General features: G+C 38.3%; 2 pseudogenes; one reads left to right on the forward strand and one right to left on the reverse strand.

Annotated features, from left to right (window-relative positions):
• Positions 1-231: 231 nt before the first annotated feature.
• On the reverse strand, positions 232-20,908 carry LOC106831251 (olfactory receptor 14C36-like; annotated as a pseudogene).
• A 5-nt stretch (positions 20,909-20,913) lies between these two features.
• On the forward strand, positions 20,914-21,676 carry LOC106837861 (olfactory receptor 7A10-like; annotated as a pseudogene).
• The last annotated feature ends 3,685 nt before the right edge of the window (positions 21,677-25,361 follow it).

The raw sequence follows: 25,361 nt of genomic DNA on the forward strand, positions 1-25,361 counted from the left end.
TATCTTAATCAGGAAGCTCCACTGAAACCCATCCACCATGGGTGACCCTGCTGGTATTGGAAATGTCAGTTGCATAGCTTTCAGCATCACAGCAACATGCATCCACAACACTGTGGCAACTGACAGGTGGGTGGTCTGGCTCCCTGACTGGGAAGTGAACCCAGGCCACAGTGCTGAGTGTACCAAATTTTGACCATTAGACGACCATGGCTGGCTAATTTAGGGTGAGCCTCAGTAATTTCCTATGCATATCAGGATTAAGACAGTCTTTTTCATGATTTTCTTGATGATACATTTTATTTGTTCAATTCTAAGGCTGTAGATAATACGGTTTAAGAATGGGGGGATTATGGAGTAGAAAACAGAAAGGACTATGTCCTGAATGTGGCAGAGGTTGCAGGTGGCATAGGTATATGTAAAAGTCTGAGCTGAGGGAGATAGACACCAGGAGGATGTGAGGGACACCAAGTAGAAAAGGCCTTTGTTCTGTATACTTTACTTGGACACTTGAGCACAATAGAAAATATGTGAATGTAAGACCTGCTGATAAAAATAAAGACAGCCACCATGATTTCCAAGACCAGAGACAGCAAGACCATCTGATGGCTAAAGGTGTCAGAGCAGAAAAGCTTCTGTAGAAAGAAGATGCCACAGAAAAACTAACAAATAACATTGGACTGATGGAAGGGCAGCCAGAATGTGTTGACAGCATGCACCTCTGCATAGGCAAGGGCACTGAGTATGGAAGCCAGTGTCATCTGGATGCAGAATTGAGGGTGCATGATCACAGGGTAGTGGAGGGACTGACAGATAGCCACATGGTGGTCATGGGCCATGATGGTGAGGACAGAAGCTCCACATACACAAAGAAAACAACTAGAAAGAACTGAGCTACACATCTCACCTTTCAAATTGTCCTGCTGTCAAGCAGGGAATTGATGGATGAATTAAGAGAAATTACAGAAATGTAGCATACAGCCAAGATGGACAGATTCCTAAGGAAGAAGTACATGGATGTGTGAAGACTTCTGTCAAGAGTGGTGAAGGTAATAATGAGAATGTTACCCATTAGAGTTAACAAATACATCAGAGAGAAGCATGCACCGCCTGTAGTTCCCATACATCAGAAAACTCCATGAGGAGAAATTCCGTCATCATGATGGAACTGGGATCTGTGGGAGGCACAAGTTGTACCTGGGAAGTAAGGAGAGAAGTCACGAGCACGTGAAGAATCACATTAGGGAAATGTTTCTTAACTATTTTTTGTCTTGACCTCTATCTAATTCTAAACTCTATTGATGTCTCTAATCTTTTTGAAGGAAAATTCAGTGGTCCTCCATTAGCCTACATGATCTTCTTCTTATTCCTTCTGTAGTAATGAAGTGACAATCACAACCTAATTGTTCATAAACAACATATAAATGTTCAACATATAGTTCTATACATTTCCAATTACAATGCAATGTTCTCATAGTCACATTGGTAGACATAACTATAGATACAGATTACATGAATATAGTTGCGTTTGAAAGGAATTTTGGTGATAATGTTGTTGAACAGTGGCTAATTAGAATGAAATCTTTTGGTCGTTTTCTAGCCTTACATTTTTGTTTAAATTTCAGATGATATTAAAAAATCTGAAAAGGGAAAAGTGACTTTGTTTTTAGAGCTAGACTTTTATGCATAAGTTTCAAAATTATCTTCTGTCCCTGACATAAAATATTAATATCATTTGGAACTATACTTACTTTAATATCTCAAATGGATCACAATGTCATTGCCTGATACATTTCCCCACACTGAATCTACTCCTCAGTGCAATTTTTCTGTTACAATTTTATATTTCCCTACTTTTCTAGTCATTCACCTCTCTTTTCAAAAAGAGAATGAATAAGCCAAGTATTCCTGTTTCCTTAGAGACTCTTGATACCCCTAATATTCCCTTATTATCTTCTCTGGTTTTCACCTTTCAAAACTTCTTTGATTCTACTAGCTGAAAATCAAAATGAAACAGCAAAATTATGGTACAATATCTCATAATATAAGCTTAACTTTTTTCTGTTAAATTAGTAATTTTTCTTTTTCTTACTTTAATCCAGTTTTTACAACAAATTTTGTAAACTTTCTTCCTTTGTTTCTGCATCACTTAGCAACCTTGTTGGTGTCACCACATCTTTATTGCTTATGCCATAAGTCCTCAGTTTGTCTGGTTTATTCACCAGTGGCAGTATTAACCAGCTTTTCTCTTAACTGTGTTAATTGTATTTTCCCTGATTTCCTCTATCACTCTTTTACAACTCTTTCTTTGAATTTCCTCAAAATAACACTAATAATAATAATAGTTATAATAAAACTCTGACAATTGGAACCACAAATAACTAAAATGTCCACAGCTAAAATCACTATACTTCACAGTTTATTTGAAATTAAAAGTCTCCTAAATTCTGCTCAAAATCTTACAATCCAGACCCATTCACATTGACCAATTCCTTCAGACAGCATTTTGTTAGTATCCTCTAAAATGGACTTATGAAACATGATACATATGGTGTCTTCATAGACAACCTGAACTAAAGTCATGAACTTTTTTTTTATCACATCAGCTATATGACATGTTTCACAAGCTGCTCCACATTGAAAAGCCAGCAGATGCTTTACTCCATTTCTTTTGTTGTTGTTGTTTATAAGTTGCTCAATGATTAAATTGTATGTGATAAATAAATGAAAAATGATAAGATATACTGGAGTAGAGATCTCGTCAAGATGGCAGCATAAGCAGACTCTGAACTCATCTCCTTCCATGAATACAACCAGGTTACAACTATTTTTTTGAAAAATTACCCTGGAGATAAAACTGAAAACTGGATAAAAAGAACCTCCACAATAAGGGACAGTCCTGACTAAGGCAGAAGAGGCAGAAATTCCTGCTGGAGAGGGAAAAAACCATCTTTGGGAGCAGCAGAGCTTCTCAGGTGGCCAGGCGGGAGTGGAGGAGTGAGCTCTGGAGCTGGGGCGATACTGCTATAAGCATCCTTCAGATTCAGTCCAACTGAGATGAGGATCTTACTGTCTGGCTTCACTGGTTATAAACTGCAGCAGGGACACCCCCCAGAAAAGCTATTGGCTGAAAGCCAAAAAGACCCGAGTCTTAAAGGGCCCATGCACAAACTCAGTCACTGCAGCAAACTAAAATCACCAGAGAGATTGCTGACAGTCCTTTGGTGAAACAAAACTCCCCTGGTGGGCACTGGGGGCATCTTGGTGAGAGGAGGGAACTTTCCAGAGAATGAGAATGGGGGCAATTGTTCTGACCTGGTCCAGGTGGGCTGACACAGACCCCAGATGGGGTGGGGGCCATTGAGTTTCTTCCCTTGGCCTGTTAGCCCAGGTTTCTGCCACACACACTAGAGCAGAGATTTAATCCAGTTCAGCCAGGGCAGGCAGCCCTCCCCAGGGATTGGCCCCACCTAAGAGCAAGCCCTCAGGCTACTTGTCAGGGTGCCTGGATCCTCTACAGGCAGGCTAGTATGTCCACTTCTGTGGGACAGGGCCTGTGTGAGGAGGAGGTGAACTCTGGTGGGGGGGGGCATTGGTGGAGAGGTGGAGGCTTCTGCAGTGGGGCGTCAGGATACAGTCCAGGGGGGTGGGAAGTGTGCATGGACCAGGACTGTGTTAACCTTGTGTGTGATCCTGTTGGGGGTGAGGCTTATCAGCAGGTAGAAGACCAGTGCTTCACAAATAGCCATAAAAAGAATCAGCTCCACCTTACAAAGCCTGAAACAATTGAGTGCTCCTGTACCTAAGGCCAGCCCGACACAGCTATACTATGAGAACTGACAACAGCCTTGTAGGCTTGAGGCCTATAGCAACTGTAAGCCCCTGAGCCTAGCAACCAGCTACAATGGGTACCAACCCAATTAAGAAGTAAATTGCAATAGGAGTGTGCTGATAGACTTTGTAGCCAATGGTGTTGAGGCCTCCCAAATCAGTTTTACAAACAGCTGGCCAGGAAAGGAAAGACTAGACTCCCTGGGTACCTGCAGTAAGAATAACCCTGCCACAACAGAAGGACACAAGTAGCCCACAAAGGGGTCACTCCTGGATCATTTAGACTGGTGACAAGAGGGAAGCACACTGCTGAGCCTCATAAGGCATCTCATACATAAGGCCACGATCAGGATTCTCCAAGATCAGGAGATATAGCCAACTCACCTAATACATAGAAACAAGCACAGAGAAAGAGGCATAATGAGGTGACAAAGGAATACTTTCCAAACAAGGGAACAGGACAAAACCCCAGAAAACAGACTAAATGAAACAGAAATAAGCAATCTATTCAACAAAGAGTTCAAACAAAATATCGTAAGGATGCTTACAGATATTGGGAGAAGACTGGACGAACATGGTGAGCTCATCAGGAAAGAACTGTAAAATATAAAAAAGAACCAATCAGAAATGAAGAATACAATACTAGAAATGGAAAAGCCACCAGAAGGACTCAATAAGAGAGTAGAGGATGCAGAAAAACAGATGAGCGTGCCAGACAAATGATTAGAGGAAATCACCCAAGCTGAACAGAAAAAAGAAAAAAGAATTAGACAGAATGAGAACAGTCTAAGGGAACTCTGGGACAATATCAAGCACACTAACATCCTCATTATAGACGTCCCAGAAGGAGAACAGTGAGACAAAGGGGCAGAAAATTTATTTGTAGAAATAATAGATGAAATTTTCCTTACCTAAGGAAGGAAACAGACATCCAAGCACAAGAAACATACAGAGCTCCAAACAAGATAAGCCCAAAGAGGCCCACACCAAGACACATTATAATGAAAATGTTCAAAATTGAAGATAAAGAGAGAATCCTAAAAGCAGCAAGAGAAAGGCCACAAGTGACATACAAAGGGAAGCCCATAAGGCTATCAGAGGATCTCTCAGCTGAGACCCTATAGGAAAGAAGAGAATGGCATGACATATTTAAAGTGCTAAAAGGAAAAAACCTACAGCCAAGAATACTCTATCCATCAAGGTTGTCATTCAGAATGGAAGGAGAGATAAAGAGCTTCCCAGACAAGAAAAAATTAAAGGAGTTTATCACCAAGAAACCAATTCTACAAGAAATACTGAAGGGACTTATTTAAGTGGAAAGTAATGATCACAAGTAGGGATAAAAAAATTCTCAAAGAACAAAAAAAAACACAGGAAATAAAATCACTTGTAAAGGTGAAAATATAGTAAAGGTAGCGGATCAACTGCCTGTGAAGATAATATGAAGGTTAAAAGACAAATGTACTAAAATCAACTATTTCAATGATAAGAGGGTAATGGATAAACACACACTAAACAAGAGTCTATATGTGACTTCCAAAACATAAAATCTTGGAGGGGGGGAGTGAAAAAGCAGAGCTTTTAGAAAGAGGTCAAGCTAAAGAGTCTATCAACTCAATATAGACTGTTATATACATAGAATATTAAATAAGATCTCATGATAATCACAAATCAGAAACCTATAATAAATAAGCAAAAAAAGTAAGACAAAAAAAATCAAACATATTACTAAAGATAACCATCAAATCACAAGGGAAGAGAGCAAGAGAAAAAGAAAGGACGAGACAAGAATGACTAAAACACTCAGAAAAAAGTGACAAAATGGCAATAAATACATATTTATCAATAGCTACTTTAAATGTCAATGGACTAAATGCTCTAGTTAAATGCAATAGGGTGGCCAATTGGATAAAAAAACAAGACCCATGTATAAGCTGAATACAAGAGACACATTTCAGACCTAAAGACACTCACAAACTGAAAGTGAAAGGATAGAAAAAGATATCTCATGCAAGTGGCAAAGAAAAGAAAGCAGGGGTAGCAATACTTATATCAGACAAAATAGACTTTAAAACGAAAACTGTAACAAGAGACAAAGACGGGCACTACATAATGATAAAGGGAACAATCCAACAAGAAAATGTAACACTTGTAAATATCTATGCACCCAACAAAGGAGCACCTAAATATATAAAGCAAGTATTAACAGACATAAAAGGAGGAATAGACAGTAACACAATAATAGTAGGGGTCTTTAACATTCCACTTACACCAATGGATAGATCATCCAAACAGAATATCAACAAGGAAACACTGGACTTAAATGACACATTAGATCAGATGGGCTTAGTAGATATATATGCAACATCCCATCCAAAAGCCACAGAATACACATTCTTTTTAAATGCACATGGAACACTGTCCAGGATTGATCACATATTAGGCCACAAAACAAATTTCAATAAATTTAAGAAAATTGAAATACCATGCATCTTTTCTGACCACAAAGGTATGAAACTAGGAATCAACTACAGGAAGAAAACCAGAAAAGCCACAAAAATGTGGATATTAAACAAAATGCTACTGAACAACCATTGAGTCAATGAAGAAATCAAAGGAGAAATCAAAAAACTCCTGGAGACAAATGAAAATGAAAATATGACATGCCATAATCTTAGAATACAGCAAAGCGGTTCTAAGTGGGAAGCTTATAGCAATTCAGGCCTACCTCAACAAACAATAAAAATCCCAAATAAACAATCTAAAAGAACATCTAAAGGTACTGGAAAAAAGAAGAGCAAACAAAGCCCAAAATTGGCAGAAGGAAGGAAATAATAAAAATCATAGCAGAAATAAATGAAATAGAGACTAAAAAATGAATAGAAAAAATTAATGAAACCAAGAGCTTGTTCTTTGAAAGATAAACAAAATTGACAAAACCTTAGCTATACTCACCAAGAAAAATGGAGAGAAGGCTCAAATAAATAAAATCAGAAATGAAAGAGGAGAAATCACAACGGACACCTCAGAAATACGAAAGATAAGACAATATTATGAAAAGCTATATACCAAAAAATTGGATAAGCTAGAAGAAATTGGTAAATTCTTAGACACCTGCAACCTTCCAAAACTGGACCAAGAAGAAGTAGAGAATTTGAATAGACCAATCACCAGTAAGGAGATTGAAACAGCGATCAAAATCCTCCCCAAAAACAAAAGCCAAGGACCAGATGGCTTCCCTGGTGGATTCTAACAAACATTCAAAGAAGACTTATTAGCTATCCTTCTCAAACTCTTCCAAAAAATTCAAGAGAAGGAGAGGCTTCCTAACTCATTCTACAAAGCCAACATTATCCTGATAGTGAAACAAGACAAGGAGAACACAAAAAAGAAAATTATAGGCCAATATCACTGATGAACATCAATGCAAAAATCCTCAACAAAATACTAGCAAATCGAATACAACAATACATTAAAAAGATCATACATCATGATTAAGTGGGTTTCATTCCAGGGATGCAGAGATGGTTCAACATCTGCAAATCTATCAAAGTGATACACCACATTAACAAAATAAAGAATAAAAATCACATGATCATCTCAATACATGCAGAGAAAGCATTTGAGAAGATACAGCATCCATTTATGATTAAAAAAGAAAAATCTCTAGAGGCTTGCCCTGTGGCCAAATTGTTAAGCTCGTGCTCTCTGCTTCGGTGGCCTGGGGTTTTGCCCATTCGACTCCTGGGCATGGACATGGCACTACTCATCAGGCCATGCTGAGGCAGCATCCCACGTGCCACAACTAGAGGGACCCACAACTAAAAATACACAACTATGTACTGGGGAGCCTTGGGAAGAAAAAAATAAAATCTTTATAAAAAAACTCCAAATAAAATGAGTATAGAAGGAAAATATCTCAACATAATAAAGGCCATATATGACAAACCCACAACAAATATCATTCTCAATGCAGAAAAACTGAAAGCTATCCCTCTAGGAACAGGAACCAGACAAGGATGGCCACTGTCACCACTCTTATTTAACATAGTATTGGATGTCCTCTCCAGAGCAATCAGGCAAGAAAAAGAAATAAAAGGGATCCATATTGGAAAAGAAGAATTGAAACTGTCACTCTTTGCAGAGGACATGATTTTATGTATAGAAAATCCTAAAGAACCCACTAAAAAAACTTTTAGAAACAGCAAATGAATACAATCAAGTCACAGTATACAAAATCAACATACAAAAATCGGTTGTGTTTCTATACACTAACAATGAATTAACAGAAAGAGAAATTAAGAATACAATCCCATTTACAATTGCAATAAAAAGAATAAAATACCTAGGAATAAACTTAACCAAAGAGGTGAAAGATCTGTACACCGAAAACTATAAAACATTGTTGAAAGAAATCGAAGACACAAAGAAATGGAAAGATATTCCATACTCTTGGATTGGAAGAATTAAATTTGTTAAAATGTCCATACTTCCTAAAGCAATCTATATATTCAAAGCAATCCCTATCAAAGTTCCAACAACATTTTTCATGGAAATAGAACAAAGAATCCTAAAATTTATATGGAACAACAAAAGACCCAAATAGACAAAGGATTCCTGAGAAAAAGGAACAAAGCTGGAGGTATCACACTCCCTGATTTCAAAATGTACTATACAGTCATAGTAACCAAAACAGCATGATACTGGTACAAAAACAGACACACAGATCAATGGAATAGAATCAAGAGCCCAGAAATAAACCCACACATTTATGAATGAAAGTAGACCATTCCGTTACACCAAGCACAAAAATCAACTCAAAATGGATTAAAGACTTGAATATAAGGCCCAAAACCATGAAACTTCTAGAATAAAACATAGGCAGTCTGCTCTTTGACATCGGTTTTAGCAGCATATCGTCAAGTATCATGTCTGACCTGGCAAGGGAAACAAAAGAAAAAATGAACAAATTGAGCTACATCAAACTAAAAACCTTCTGCACAGCAAAGGAAACCATCAACAAAATGAAAAGACAACCTAACAATTGGGAGAAGATATTTGCAAACCTTATATCAGATAAGGAGTTAAGATCCAAAATATACAAAGAACTCATACAGCTCAACAACAAAAAAAAACCAACAACCCAATTACAAAATGGGCAAAAGATCTGAACAGAGGTTTCTCCAAAGAAGATATACGGATGGCCAACAGGGATATGAAAAGATGCTCAACATCATAAGCTATCAGGGAAATGCAAATCAAAACCGCAAAGAGGTATCACCTCACTGCAGTCAGAATGGCTATAATTAACAAGACAGGAAACAACAAACGTTGGAGAGGATGTGGAGAGAAGGGAACGCTTGTTCACTGCTGGTTGGAGTGCAAACAGGTGCAGCTACTATGGAAAGCAGTATGGAGCTTCCTCAGAAAATTAAGTATAGATCTACCATATGATCCAGCTATCCCACTGCTGGGTATTTATCCAAAGAACTTGAAAACCCAAAGGCATAAAGATACTTGTACCCCTACGTTCATTGCACCATTAAACACAATGGCCAAGACTTGGAAGCAACCTAGGTGCCCATTAAGGGACGAATGGATAAAGATGTGGTATTTATACACAACGGATCATTACTCAGCCATAAGAAACGATGAAATCTGGGCATTTGTGACAACATGGATGGACCTTGAGGGTATTATGCTGAGTGAAATAAGTCAGAGGGAGACAGTCAAATACTGTATGAGCTCACTCATAAGTAGAAGATAAAAACAATGACAAACAAACACATAGCATTGGAGATTTGATTGGCGGTTACCATAGGGGAAGGGGGGAGGAGGGAGGGCAAAAGGGATGATTAAGCTCACATGTGAGAGGATGGACTATAATTAGTTTTTGGCTGGTGAACATGATGTAATCTACACAGAATTTGAAATATATTATGATGTACATCTGAAAAGAAACAAGTAACTTTTAAAAAAAAAAAAACAGGAAATGGTATATGTAGTTTCCCAGATTTTTTGGACAGATAATCTTGCTCAGAAAGATCATAAAACAAAATAAAGTCTTTCTGAATTTAAAAAAATAAAATAAAAGAGGTGTACAGAGCAATAATTCATTCTGCTCTTTATTAAAATGTGTAATAAGGCCGTGTTTATCAGAACATTGTGAAATTGGCTTAAGTTTAAATACATCTATGTTCGCCAGCGATATTGGCCTGTAGTTTTCCTTTTTTGTGTTGTCCCTGTCTGGTTTTGGTATCAGGGTGTTGTTGGCCAGGTAGAATGAGTTAGGAAGCCTCCTATCTTCTTCAGTTTTTCAGAATAGTTTGAGAAGGATAGGTATTACATCTTCTTCGAGTGTTTGGTAGAATTCTCCAGAGAAGCCATCTGGTCCTGGACTTTTGTTGCTGTGGCAGTTTTGATTGAGAAAGATTGGCCCTGAGCTAAGGTCTGTTGCCAATCTTCCTCTTTTTGCTTCAGGAGGATTTTCCCTGAGCTAACATCTGTGTCAATCTTCCTCTGTTTTGTATGTGGGATGCTGCCACAGCAAGGTTTGATGAGTGGCATGTAGGTCTGCACCCCAGACCTGAACCGACGAACCCCAGGCTGCCGAAGTGGAGTGCACAAACCTATTTACATTACTATGCCACCAGGCAGGCGCCCAGACTTTTGATTTTGGGGAGGTTTTTGACTACCATTTCAATCTCTTTATTTCTGATTGGTCTATTCAGATTCTCTATTTCTTATTGATTCAGTTTTGAGAGGCTGTATGATAGTAAGAATTTAGTCATTTCTTCTAGGTTATTCAATTTGGGGCATATTGTTTTTCATAGTATTCTCTTATTATTCATTGTATTTCTGTGCTATCAGCTGTAATTTCTACTCTTTCCTTTCTAATTTTGTTTATTTGAGGTTTCTCTCTTTTTTTTTTAGTGAGTCTCACTAAGGGCTTGTCAATTTTTGTTATCTTCTCAAAGAACCAGCTCTTAGTTTCATTGATCTTCTCAACTGTTTTTTTAGTCTGTATAATCTGTATTTCATTCATATTTGTTCTAATTTTTATTATTTCCCGCATCCAGCTGACTTTGGGCTTTACTTGTCCTTGTTTTTCTCCTTTTTCTCCTTCTTTTACATATAGTTTAAGATAACTTACTTGAGATTTTTCTTTTTTGCTAAGGGGGGCCTGTATTGCTAGGAATGTCCCTCTTAGAACTGCTTGCTGCATCCCATAAGGCTTGGTATGTTGTGTTTTCATTTTCAATTGTCTCCAGGTATTTTTTATTTCTCCTTTGTTTTCTTCATTCATCCAATGGTTGTTCAGTAGCATGTTGTTTAGTCTACACATATTTGTGACTTTTCCAGCTTTTTTATAGTTAATTTCTGGTTTCATACCATTGTGATTGGAAAAGATGCTTGATATGATTTCAATCTTTTTAAATCTATTGAGGCTTGCCTTGTTTCCCAACATATGGTCTATCTTTGAACGTGTTCCATGTGCATTGAGAAAAATGTGTATTCTGGTGTTTTGGGATGGAATGTTCTATATATCTCTATTAAGCCCATCTTGTCTAGTCCTTCATTTAAGGCCACAGTTTCCTTGTTGACTTTCTGTCTGGACAACATATCCATTGATGTCAGTGGGGTTTTAAAGTCTCCTACTATTGTTGTGTTGCTGTCAATTTCTACATTTAGGTCTGTTAAGAGTTGCTTTATATACTTAGGTGCTCCTGTGTTAGGTGCATATATATTAAAAAGTGCTGTGTCCTGGAACTGGTCCTGTGGCCGAGTTGTTGAGCCCACACGCTCTGCCTCGGCGGCCCAGGGTTTGGATCCTGGGCACGGCCATGGCAATGCTCATTACACCACGTTGAGGTGTCGTCCCACATGCCGCAACTGGACGGACCCACAACTAAAATGTACAATGGTGTAGTGGGGGGATTTGGGGAGAAAAAAGCAGAAAAAAAAGAAGTTTGGCGACAGTTGCTAGCTCAGGTGGCAATCTTAAAAAAAAGTGCTGTGTTCTCTTGATGGAATGTTCCTTTTATCGTTATATAATGCCCATCTTTGTCTCTCATCACTTTTATCTTGAAGTCTACTTTGTCTGATATACGTATGGCTACACCTGCTTTCTTTTGCTTGCCATTTGCTTGGAGTATCATCTTCCATCCCCTCACTCTGAGCCTGCGTTTGTCTTTAGAGCTGAGTTGTGTTTCCTTAGAAGAATATTCTTAGGTCTTGTATTTTAACCTATCCTGCCACTCTGTGTCTTTTGATTGGTGAATTCAATCCACTTACATTTAGAGGGTTTATTGACATATTAGGGCTTAATACTGCCATTTTATCTATTTTTTTCTTTTCCCTTGTATTTCTGACTACCATTTTAGTGTAACGGTTTTCTCTTTAGTCGTTATTGGTCACTCTGCTCTGATCTTTTCTCTCGTGGTTACCATGAGTTTTGTATAAAAATCTCATAGACGAGATAGCTCATGTTCTGACATCCTCTTATCTGCATTAGCCTATGCAGGTCCCATCCCTTTCTTCTCCATATATGTCTTGCTGTCACAAATTATTCTCTGGTGTTGTGACTAAATAAAGGTGTTTATGGTTATATTTTTATATTTGTGAGTTTGTGACTAAATATAAGTGCTTATGGTTATTTTTGATGCTTTCTTCCCTTTATCTATTATTTTATAATTGTTTGTTAACCTATTCTGATAGAGAACTGCAACTTTCTCATTTTTTGTGTCTATTTATCTCCTTGCTCCAAGCTTTGTAAACCTCTGCCTTTTTGTTTTAGGTAGGACAGCTCCCGTCACCGTTTCTTGTGAAGCACCTCTCGTGGTGATGAACACCTTCACCTTTGTTTTTATTTAGGAAAGCTTATACTTCTCCATCATATCTAGACGGTAATTTTTTTGGAAAGAGAACTCTTGGATGACAGTTTTTGTCTTTCATTATTTTGAATATATCATTCCATTATGTCTTAGCCTGTAAGATTCCCACAGAGAAATCCACTGAAAGCCTAAGAGGGGTTCCTTTGTAGGTTATTTTCTTCTGCCTTGCTGCTCTTAATATTTTTTCTGTGCCATTGACTTTTGCCACTTTTAATATTGTATGCCTTGGAGGTCTTTTTGCATTGATATAATTAGGAGTTATGTTGGCTTCATGTACTTGTATAACCAGTTTCTTTCCCAGTATTGGGAAGTTCTGAACTGTTATTTCTTTGAACAAGCTCTCTGCTCCTTTCTCCCTCTTTTTTCTGTGTGGGATACCTATAATCTTTGTTACTTTTCCTAACTGAGTTGGATATTTCTCAAAGAATTTCTTCATTTTTTAAAAATATCTTAAGTTTCTCTCTCTCTCCATGCTGGGAGCCGTGGCTACATCATTTGATCGGCTGTTTGACAGGGTCCAGCTGATTAACGCCGAGGGGTGCAGGGTCGCCCCTTGGTGAAGAATAACCGGCCAGCCCCTCACATAGTTCTGAAACCTGTGCTGCTTCTAATTGCCCTTCATTCCTTTTCCTTTCTTAACCTCCAGTTTTCACTCCTTTGGGTGGCTGCTTGGGAGGCACTACCTCCTGGGAAAATTAGATATCGTAAGAGAATGTGACCACCTGCAGGTAACTTTCAAGATATTTTTCAGTTAATTATTGGAGGAGCACACAGTCCCATTTGAGACAATCAGAAAGGAATCCTGCCCAGATAAGATGTCGAATTAGGTTTATGGCCTCTGTCTGGTTAATGTTTCCTTCTCCCTCCAGTTCTTTGTCTAAATATATATATGCATCGTCCTTCTAAGTTTGCTGGTTAATTGAATGATCAAGAAGTATCTACATATTATTCTTGACCTTCTGCTTTCTGTTAAAATGTTATAGAGGTTTTCTCCTAAAAGCAATAAATAATAAATAATTGATGAGTAGAAGGGCCGAGGGGCGCAAGAATGCCCCTCGGTGAAGAATGGCCGGCCGACACCCCTGATATTTTCTGAATTATATGCATGCTTTCTATCAAGGTTATGTGTATACTTATTTCTCTTTTTTATTCTTGAAGATATACAGTTTAGCTTAGCTTTTCAGCCCTTTACTTTACTAACAATATGATACTTTCTCCGGCAGTGTGCTTAAGGGACTGTTAGCTCCACAATCTAAAAGACAAAGGAATGCTTTCACCCCCTAAAGGGCGCAAAAATGTAAAGATGTTTAACTGCCCGCTGAGAATGCAGATAGCCCTGGGGATAAGACACCCTGGAGTCGCCTTTTGTTCCCATTAACCATCTACACTAATGGCGTAAATGATTGAGGGAGGCAGGGATGGCTCCACCAGGATGTAACCAGACAGACTGCTGTCCTGTCCGGAGGCCTGGACCTTCTCTCTTTGATTTAACTTTACCATGAATCACAACAGACGCCTAGGTACCTATCTCCTTTAGCTTAGAGAAAACAAACACTAGTTAATTGCAGAGAAGACTACCATTAACCTTATGCTCTATAGAATAGAATGCTAATAAATATTCTTGTGCTCGTTTTTCACTTCCTTATCTCTCTGAGAATATTTGTAGAACTATTTCTGTACTAATCCTGAAAAATATATAAATGACACTTGTGCACAGTAAAGTCAGACTTGCTAACACCAACCCAAGTCTCACGTCCCCTTTATTTTCCCCTCATTGCGCCGACGCCGTCCACCCCTCAGGAACCTGGACTCCGCCGGGTTGGGACCCCGGCATCTCCACCTGAAGCATTTCTAGATTTTTATCTTCTAGGTCACTAATTCTCTCCTCCACAAGGTCTGCTTTATTTTTTATGCTTTCTACATTATTATGTTTGTTGTTGTTGTTCTTCATATCTGAAATTTCTCTGTTGTTTTTTGTAAGGACTTCAATCTCTTTGGTGAAGTATTCCTTCTGTTCATTAATTTTATTCCTGAGCACATTGACCTGTCTTTCTGAGTTTCTTGTAACCCATTGAGTTTCTTTATGACACCTGTTTTGAATTTTCTGTCATTTAAACTGTAATCTTCTGTTACTTCAGGTTTGGTTTCTGGAGAGCTGTCATTTTCCTTCTGTTCTGTGGTGTTACTGTAGTTCTTCACAGTGTTTGATGAACTTATCCACTGCTGGTACATTTGTGGTGGTATCTGGTCATAAATTCCACCTGTCACTCCTTGGGGGTAGGAGCAAAGGCTCTGTTCCTCCCCAGCCTACTCACAGTTGGGCCATTTGGGTCACTCTATTTAGGCATGCTGGCTGCAGCACTTGGTGGATCTTATTCACATGGGTGGGGCCACTGTGCTGTGCAAGTGGGTTACAGCCATGCTGCTGTGCTTGGAAGTGGGTGGCATTTACAGGGGTGGGATGCCATCACATAGGCGATGTCACTGCATTTGGTGTGTGGGTCCAGCCGGGCTGCTGTGCTTGGTGTGCTGGATGGGCAGGTTGCATTCATGTAGGTGGGGCTGCTGAACTCTGTGGGCAGGCTGTGCTCACTCGGGTGTGGCACCTTCACCTAGACTGGACACTGTTCTAGGTAGGTGGGTCTGGCTGGGCTGCTGCACACAATGGGCAGGTCCAGCTGGGATGCTGTGCTCGACTGGCAAGATACCTTCACAAGAGCTGACCCACAGCCTCTTGGCAGGGAGCATTCACACAGGCAGAGACACTGGGATAGGTGGATTCACCCAGAGGCCAGGCCACCACTCTGAAAGTGTTCACATGTGGGCTGGGCTGCCCCTGCCTCCACTCACAATCATGCCAGCTGCTGTGTGAGGATCCATCAAATGGATTGCTGCCACTGGGGAAGGAAAGGTGTCCACTCTCTTATTTCTCCTACTTCCTGGGTGCCCAGTCCACCCACCCTCAGATGTATAGCTGCGTGGATCTCTCAGGCATCCTGTTGTGCTGTGTAGGGAATCCTGTCCTGGGTAATAGATGTGCATTTAGTTTTAAGTTAGAGGGATGAAACAAAGGGAACAACTCACTCTGCCATGATGCCGACATCACTCCCCTTCAGTTCTTTCTTAATGTAGGCATATATCACTATAAACTGCCCTCTTAGAGTTGCTCTTGCAGTACCCTATAGGTTTGGTATGTATGTTACTTCCATTTTTTGTTCATTTCAACTTATATCTTGATTTCCTTTTTAATTCCTTCTTTGCCTCATTGGTTGTTCCGGAACATATTTAATCTCCACATATTTGTGGATTTTCCAGCTTTCCTCCTATTATTGATTTCTAGTTTCATGCCATAGTTGTCAGAATAGATACCTGGTATGATGTTGTCTTCTTAAATTTGCTAAGAATCTTTTTGTGGTGTCTCATAGGGTCTCTCCTGGAGAGTTTACTGTGTGTCCTTGAGACGACTGTGTATTCTGATGCTGTTGGAGGAAATGTTCTATAAATAGCTGTTTTCTTTGTTCTCCTCTGAGTGTGTTATTTCAAAGTCTTATCCTCTAACTTACTACTTCTATATTCTGTTTGGTATTCTGTTGGTGATCTTCTCTATAGTATTTTTCATTTCATTCACTAAATTCTTCAGCTCCAAAATTTCTATTGGTCCTTTTAATGATTTCCATTTCTTTGTTCAACTTCTCATTTTGTTCATACATTGTTTTCCTGATGTACTGAATTGTCTTTCTGTGTTTTCTTAGCTCATTGAATTTTCTCAAAACATCTATTTTGAATTCTTTATCAGCTGCTTCACAAAATTTCGTGCCTTGGAGTTGTTACTGAAGAATATCCTTATCTTTTGGTGATGACGTTTCCTTGAATCTTCAAGGAATCATTGGGCTCATCAGAAAGAGATGAAAAACAAAAGCCCAAAAATAACAAAGAAAAGATGTTATGCAAGAGAGGTGCAAAAGGGGCTTGCCTCATCCCATGTTGGACCACATGAAATCCAAATAAATATGGTCAAAATAAATATGGAATAGGCATAGGAAAAAAATATTCTGTTTCACATATTAAACATTCAACTGAGGCCAGCTTCATGGTGTAGTGGTTAAGTTTGGCACATTCTTCTTTGGTAGCCTGAGTTCATGGGTTCAGATCCCAGGTGCAGACCAACACCATTTATCAGCCATGCTGTGATAGCAAACCACATATAAAAAGTGTAGGAGGATTGGCACAGTTTTTACCTCAGTGCTAATCTTCCTGAAGCAAAAAAAAGAGGGAGATTGGCCACAGATGTTAGCTCAGGGATAGTGTTCCTCAGCAAAAACAACAAAAACAAAAAACAGGAAAAAAACCCTCAACTTTTGTTATACTTTGTATGGTTCCTTTTGTGAATTGTTGGTTTTAGTTTATTTCTTTTGCTCATTTTTCTCTTCATGTGTTCAATCTATAAGGTGTTGACACCATAAAAATGTCACTGCTTATCTCTTTTGGATAAATTTATCTATCTATTCAATTCGTTTTACTGCAGTAAAATACATATGAAATAAAATATACCGTCAAGTGTACAGTTCACTGATATTAAATACTTTCATAATGTTTGGTACCCATCACCACCATCCACCTTTAAAACTCTTCTCATTTTGTAAAACTGAAACTCTATACCCATTAAACAATAACTCTCCATTTTCACCTCTCCTCAACTTACGGCACCCACCGTTTTACTTTCTAACTCCATGATTTTGACTAATCTAAGCAACTCATATAAGAGGAATAATACAGTATTTGTCCTCTTGTGACTGGCTAATTTCTCTTAGCATAATGTCCTAAAAGTTCATCCACATTGCAGCACAGGTCAGAATGTCCTTCCTTTTTAAGCCTGAATAATATTCCATTGTATGTAGATACCACATTTTGCTTATCCATTCATCTGTCAATGGACTCTTGGGTTGCTTCCATGTTTTAGCTATCGTGAATAATGCTGTTATGAACATGGATGTACAAATATCTGTTCAAGGCCCTGCTTTCAATACTTTTGGATATATATCCAGAAATGAATTTGGTGGATCATACAGTAATTGTACTTTTAATTTTTTGAGGAACTAGCATATTGTTTTCCACAATGATAGTACCATTTTTCATTCCTACCAAGAGTGTACAAGGATTCCATTTTCTCTGCATTCTCACCAACACTTGTTTTCTGTTCTTTTGATAGTCATCATCCTAACAGGTATGAGGTGGTTTCTCATTGTAGTTTCAATTTGCATTTTCCTAATGATTAGTGATGTTGAGTACTTTTTCAAGTGCTTTTTGGCTATTTGTATACCTACTTAGGAAAAATGTCTATTCAAGTTATTTCCCATTTTTATATTGGGTTGTTTTGTGTTTTTTTCTCTTTTTTTAAGTTTTATGAGTTCTCTACATATTCTGGATTTTAATCCCTGATCAGATATATGATTTACAAACATTTTTCCCATTCCATGTGTTGTCTTTTTATCATGTTAATAGTGTCATTTTTTGCATAATTTTTTTTAATTTTCATGAAGTCTAACGTGCCTTTTTTTTCTTTTGCTACCTCTGCCATTGGTGTCATATCCATGCAATCATTGACAAATCAAATGTCCTGAAGTTTTTGCCCCATGGTTTCTTCTAAGATTTTCATAATTTTAGGACTTACATTTAGATTTTCACTCCATTTGTAGTTAGTATTGTACATGGTGTTAGGCAAGTGTCCAATTTTATTCTTCTGTATGTGGATATCCAGTTTTCCCAGCACCATTTGTTGAAAAGTCTGTCCTCTCCCTATTGAATGATCTAGGCACTCATGTCAATAATCACTTGACCATATATGTGGGCGTTTATTTCTGGGCTCTCTATTCTAGTCCATTGGCTTATAAACTGTCTTTATGCCAGTATCACACTATTTTGATCAGTGTAGCCCTGCAGTAAGTTTTGAAATCAAGAAATGTGAGTCTCCAGTGTTGTTCTTCATCCTCAAGGTTATTTTGGCTCTTTGGGGTTTGTTTAGGTTCCATGTGAATTGTAGGATAGATTTTTCTATTTCAGCAAAAAACATCATTGGGATTTCAACAGGGATTGGATTGAATCTTTAGATTGCTTTGGGCAGTATTGACGTTTCAACAATATTGTCTTCCAGTTCATGAACATGATATGTGTTTCCATTTATTTATGCCTTCTTCAATTTCTTTCATCAATGTATTATAATTGTCATTGTTCAGGTCTTTCACATCCTTGCTTAAGTTAATTCCTAGTATTTTATTCTTTTGAATACCATTATAAATGAAACTGTTTCTATAATTTCCTTTTCAGATTGTTCATTGTTAGTATATAGTAATGCAACATTTTTTGTGTTTTGACTTTTTATCCTGTCACTTTGCTGAATTCATTTATTAGTTCTATTAGTATTTTTGTGGAATGTTTAGAATTTTCTACATATATCACATCATCTGCATACAGACATAAATTTTATTTCTTCCTTTCCAATTTCCATGCCTTTTCTTTCTTTCTTTCTTTCTTTCTTTCTTTCTTTCTTTCTTTCTTTCTTTCTGGTTAGTGATAGATATTGTTTAATGTGGGTTTACCAATTTTTTTATTGCAGTAACATTGGTTTATAACATTATATGAATATCAAGTGTACATTATTATATTTTGATTTCTGTGTAAACTATACCATGTCCACCACCCAAAGACTAATTACCATCCATCATCATACACAGGTGCCCTGTTACCCCTTTTGACCTCCTCTCTCCCCTGTCCCACTGGTAACCATCGATCTAATCTCTGTATCTATGTATTTGTTTGTTATTGTTGTTTTCATTTTCCACTTATGAGTGAAATCATACGCATTTGACTTTGTTGATCTGAATTATTTCATTTAGCATAATACAGTCAAAGACCACCCAGGTTTTCACAAATGGCAATATTTCATCTTTTTTATGACTAAGTAGCGTTCCTTTGTGTATATAAACCACATCTTCTATATCCATTCATCCACAGAGGGGCACTTAGGTTGTTTTCAAATCATGGCTATTGTGAATAATGGTGCAATGAACATAAGGTGCAAACATCTTTTTGCATTCATGTTTTCATGTTCTTTTAATAGATAATCATGTGGTTTCTATTCTTAATGTTTTGAGTAATTGCCATGCTGTTTTCCATAGTGACTGCACCAGTTTACATTCCCACCAGCAGTGTATGAGAGTTCCTTTTTCTCCACATCTTTTCCAATGCTTGTCATTTCTTGTCTTGTTTATTGTTGCCATTCTGATGGGCATGAGGTAATATCTTATTGTAGTTTTGATTTGCATTTCCTTGATAATTAGTGATGGTGAACATCTTTGCATGTACCTGCTGGCCTTCTTCTTTTTCTTTCCTTAACTTCTCTGGACAGAACTTCCAGTATTATTTTGAATAAAAGTTCCAAAAGTGGACATCTTTGTCAAGTTTCTGAACTTACAAAAAAGTGTTCAGTGTTTCCCCATTGAGTACAGTTGGCCCTCAGTGTCTGTAGGTTCTGCGTTTGTGGATTCAAACAACCACAGATTGGAAGGTCTATGATAGTTGATAGTTGCATCTGTCCTGAACATGTACAGATTTTTTCTCTTCATAAATCCCTAAACAATACAGTATAACAATATTTGCATTGTATTATGTACACAAGTAAGCTAAAGATGATTTAAAGTATATAGGAGGATGTGATTAGATTATATGCAAAGACAATGCTATTTTATGTATGGGACTTGAACATCTGTGTGTTTTGGTATCCACATTGGTCAACCAATTTCCCATGAATACCAAGGGATGACTGCATAATGTTCACTGTGGGTTTTTCATGAACACTTTTAGTATGTTGAGGTAGTTTCCTTCTATCTCTAGCTTTTTAGTGTTCTTATCATATTTCATACAGAAATATAAACATTAATTTCTTCACTGTCAGATATAGATAATAGCTTATCTGCCACTTTAGTAATGCTTGATTGTGTCATGTTTGTTTTAGTAGTCACATCAATTACATGGAAGGAGGAAATGATCCACAAAATTCAGAGATTCTTCTGAGATTTTCAGAGGAAACAGAATTGCAACCTTTACTCTTAGGACTGTTCTTGCTCATGTACCTCATCAGCATACTCAGGAACCTGCTCATCATCCTGGCCATCAGCTATGACTCTCATCTCTACACCCTCTCATGTGCTTCTTCCTCTCCAAGTGTCCAATGTAGAACCTGGTTCACCTCCACCAGTACCCCAAAGGGGCTGGTGAGTATACAGACACAGAGAAAAGTCATAACTTAGAAATCTGTATCATGCAGACGTACTTTTTCATACTCTTTGTAGGGTTGGACAGTTTCTTCCTGATTTTGATAGCCTACAACTGGTTTCTGGCCATTTGCCATCCCCTGCACTATATGGTCATTGTGAACCTTCAGTTCTGTGGACTGCTGGTTCTGGTAACATGGAATATCAGTGTCCTGCATTCCATGTTACACAGCTTGATGGCATTACGAATGCCCTTCTGCAGAGACTTGAAAATTCCCCACTTATTGTGTGAACTTAACCAGGTGGTCCAACTTGCCTGTTCTGACATCATTCTTAATGACATGGTGATGTATTTTGCAACAGTCCTGTTGGGTGGTGTTTCCCAGGCTGGTGTCCTTTGCTCTGACTCTAAGATAATTTTTTCCATATGTGGAATCTCATCAGCTCAGGGTAAGTATAGAACATTTTCTGCATGTGCATCTCGCCTCTCAGTTGTCTCCCCATTTTATTATACATGCTTAGGTGTGTACCTCAGCTCTGCTGCTATCCACAGCTCACAGTCAAGTGCCACAGCCTCAGTGATGTAGACCATGGTCACCCCCCATGCTGAAGCCCTTCATCTATAGTCCGAGGAACAAAGACATAAAGGGAGCTTCGAATGTGCTCTTCAGGGTAAAGCCATAAAGGGCCATTTTTCAAGAAATGCCTGTGATTCTAGGGCTCTATTCCTAACAGCCAGAAATTGTGATTCTTTAATCAGATCATGAAAGAAATTAAACCTATTCATATGCTGGAATTTTAATGTTTTAAATTTTAACCACTTCACTGAATTTAAATAACTCACTTTATCAACCTTTCTTCTCCCTCCAATATCCAACAATTTTTCTGTTTGTTGTTTTCCTAATTTCTCAAGGTTACTCCCAATCTTGGATCAGAAACAATTTGGAGATTCTCATTTGCTTCTTACAGTGATGAGTTGTACTTTTTTTATGGGATAAATTAATTTTCACAACTTAGGCTATTTATATAATTGTGTTGTATAGGAAATTCTGAGACCACAGTTTTTTCACTTTTATGTCTATCGTTCTTTTCTATATCACTACCTTGGCTGAACTTCCTGATAATGTAGACATTAACATATAGTTTGTTTTGTAGCTGGTCGTGGGGTTTCATTATTTTCATTAAGATCCTGTTCTCTTATCAGTTCAGCATCCACAGTATCCCTGGCGTAGAATTGTGAGGCAAAAATTGCTTATCAAAAACATGCTCTAGGGAGATGTCATCACGATGGTGGTGTGAAAGGATCCCTTTGTCTCTCCCCTTCAATCTACAGTGAGTAAAACATCCAGAGTCAAAAAAAATGTTACATTGTCCAACACGTCAGGATGCCAGAGATCCATACACAGATACATGTGAAGGCGGCTTGATTGGAGCACACAGAGGAGGATAAATGGTGGGACAGCAGAGTCGGTGCCCAGGATCCTGGGTTTTTGCCACAGTGGGTGAGCCAGCCACCCTCAGGCCCAGAGAACACAGTGGACAGTAGAAAAGATGCACAAGTGACTCAACCCTCTTGGTTGCACTGGTGCCTGTGGCCACAGGGAGCACAGCAGCAGCAAGGAAGAACCTCACAATCCTGGGCCCCCAACTGCAGCCCAGAGCCTGGTAGCAGCAATGGAGGCAGGCATACAAATCTGTCCTCCCAACGGTGGTATCACCTGCAGCCACAAGGAAAAAGGCAATATTGGAGGTGGAGTCCCATGATCCAAGCTCCCTCCCCACAATTTCCTTTTCCCTGCAATGGAAACAGTGCTTCTGATGCAGAGGATCTTGGATTGAGAAAGGCAATATTCATGTCTGCAGCCTTGGCACTGAAGACAACAGCTACAGTGACAGAGGCAACAGCAAGGCATCCATGATCCCCAAAGGTGCAGCCTGTGAAGATGACAGTACTAGCAACATCCTTAATAGAGGCAATGGAGAGTGGAAAATGCTGATCTTTAAAACTATCCAGAGGAAATACAGGTAAGAGAAACCAAAAACTAGTGCTATGAAGCCACCTGGTGAAAAGAAAGAGAAAGAGCTGTATTCTCCAAATGTTTGAAGAGTTAGAATTTAAAAAAAAAAGTCTTACCTAAATAAGAAAAGTGTTTGCTACAGCAAATGTGCTGGCAGAGGAATAATTCATTAGGTGCCACAATAAGCCATGGTAACACAGAATCACAAAAATAAAATAAAAATCTTCCACAAACCAAACACAAATTCATGGAAGAGTGTGAACTAACTGATAAAGAATTCAAAATATGTCATGAAGAATCTCAAAATGTGGGGCCTGGCCCAGTGGGGCAGCAGTTAAGTTCACACGTTACGCTTTCTGGCAGCCTGGGGTTTGCTGGTTTGGATCCTGGGTGCAGACATGGCACCACTTGGCAAAAGCCATGCTGTGGTAGGCATACCACGTATAAAGTAGAGGAAGATGGGCATGGATGTTAGCTCAGGGCCAGTCTTCCTCACCAAAAAGAGGAGGATTGGCAGTAGTTAGCTCTGGGCTAATCTTCCTCCAAAGAGAAAAAAGAATCTCAATATGCTATGACAAAACTCAAAAGCAGTTCATTAAGTTCAAGAATAAAATTAATGAACAAAAGAAATACTTTACTAAAGAGATTGAAGCAAAAAGAACTAAATAGAAATTATGGAGCTGAAGAAGTCAATAAATGAGAGGAAGAATGCATTAGAAAAAATTAAAAATAGAACAGATCATATGGAAGAGAGAATTAGTGACCTCAAAGATGGAAATCCAGAGGTAATGCAGGTAGAAGAGGAGAGAGAACTAAGATTTTAAAATAACTTAGAAATTCTATGAGAATTATCTGACTCAATTAGAAAAGGCAACATAAGGATAAGGGGGATTCCAGAAGGAGAAGAGAGAGAGAAGGGGCAGAGAGTGTATTAAAAGATATAACAGCTGAGAACTTCTCCTACATTGGGAAGGAACTAGATATACAAATCCATGAAGTTAAAAGAATACTAAATTATCCCAATGCAGAAAGGCTTTCTCCAGGACATGTTATATTAAAATTGTCAAAGGTAAATGATAAAAAAAAGACTGTTAAAGGCATTCAGGTGGGAAAAAAACCATAACACACAAGGGAACTCCCAGTAGGCTATCAGCAGACATCTGAGAAGAAACTCTACAGGCCAGGAGAGAGTGGAATGATATAGTCACAATATTGAAAGATAAAAACTTTCAGCCAAGAATACTCTATGCAGTAAAGTTATCCTTCATATATGAAGGAGAAATAAAGGCTTTCCTAGAAGAACAAAAGCTGAGGGAGTTCATCACCACTAGACCTGTCTTACAAGAAATCATGAAAAGAGATCTCCCACCTGAAACAAAAAAAGCAAAGGTATATGAAACTTTGAGCAAGATGATAAACAAAATCATAAAATTTCAACTCTGTGTCAGAATGGATTAGTAAACACTTAATTATAACATAAAGACTAAAGAAAAAAGGAAGCATTAAATACAACTATAATCACTTTAATTTCATAATTAACTCACAATATAAAAATGGATAACAGGGGCCGGCCTGGTGGTGCAGCAGTTAAGTGTGCACATTCCGCTTCTCAGTGGCTCAGGGTTCACCAGTTCGTATCCTGGGTGCAGACATGGCACTGCTTGGCAAGCCATGCTGTGATAGGTGTCCCACATATAAAGTAGAGGAAGATGGGCATGGATGTTAGCTCAGGGCCAGTCTTCCTCAGCAAAAATAGAGGAGGATTGGCAGCAGTTATCTCAGGGCTAATCTTCCTCAAAAAAGAAAAAACACGCATAATTTGTGTCAACAAAAACAAAGAAAAGGAAGAGGCAAAGGACAGAACCTGCATAGGCAAATGAAGATGAGATGCTATCAGTAAAAAAAGGGCTATCTTATCTGTGAGAGCTTTTATACAAACCTCATGGTAACCACAAAATAAAAATTCAGAGCAGAGACACAAAACGTGAAAAAAGAGACAAGTGAGAAACACATCACAGAAAACCAGAAAACTGAAATAGAAGACAGAAACACAAGGAAAAGCAAACAATGGAAATACAGAGCAACCAGAAAACAAGATAAAATGGCAGCATTATGTCCTAATATATCAATAATCATTCTAAATATGACATGGAGTGACTGGATGGATTGAAAAACAAGAGCCAACATATGCTGCCTCCAGCAGAAACATCTCAGCTCTAAAGAAAAACATAGGCTTAAAGTAAGGGATGGAAGATGATACTCCAAGCAAATGGCAGACAAAAGAAAGCAGTGCTGACATACTTATATCTGACAAAAATGATGTCAAGCCAAAAAAGATGAGAAGAGACAAA

This window comes from Equus asinus, chromosome 10 (genome assembly GCF_041296235.1).
Source record: "Equus asinus isolate D_3611 breed Donkey chromosome 10, EquAss-T2T_v2, whole genome shotgun sequence".
NCBI lineage: Eukaryota > Metazoa > Chordata > Mammalia > Perissodactyla > Equidae > Equus > Equus asinus.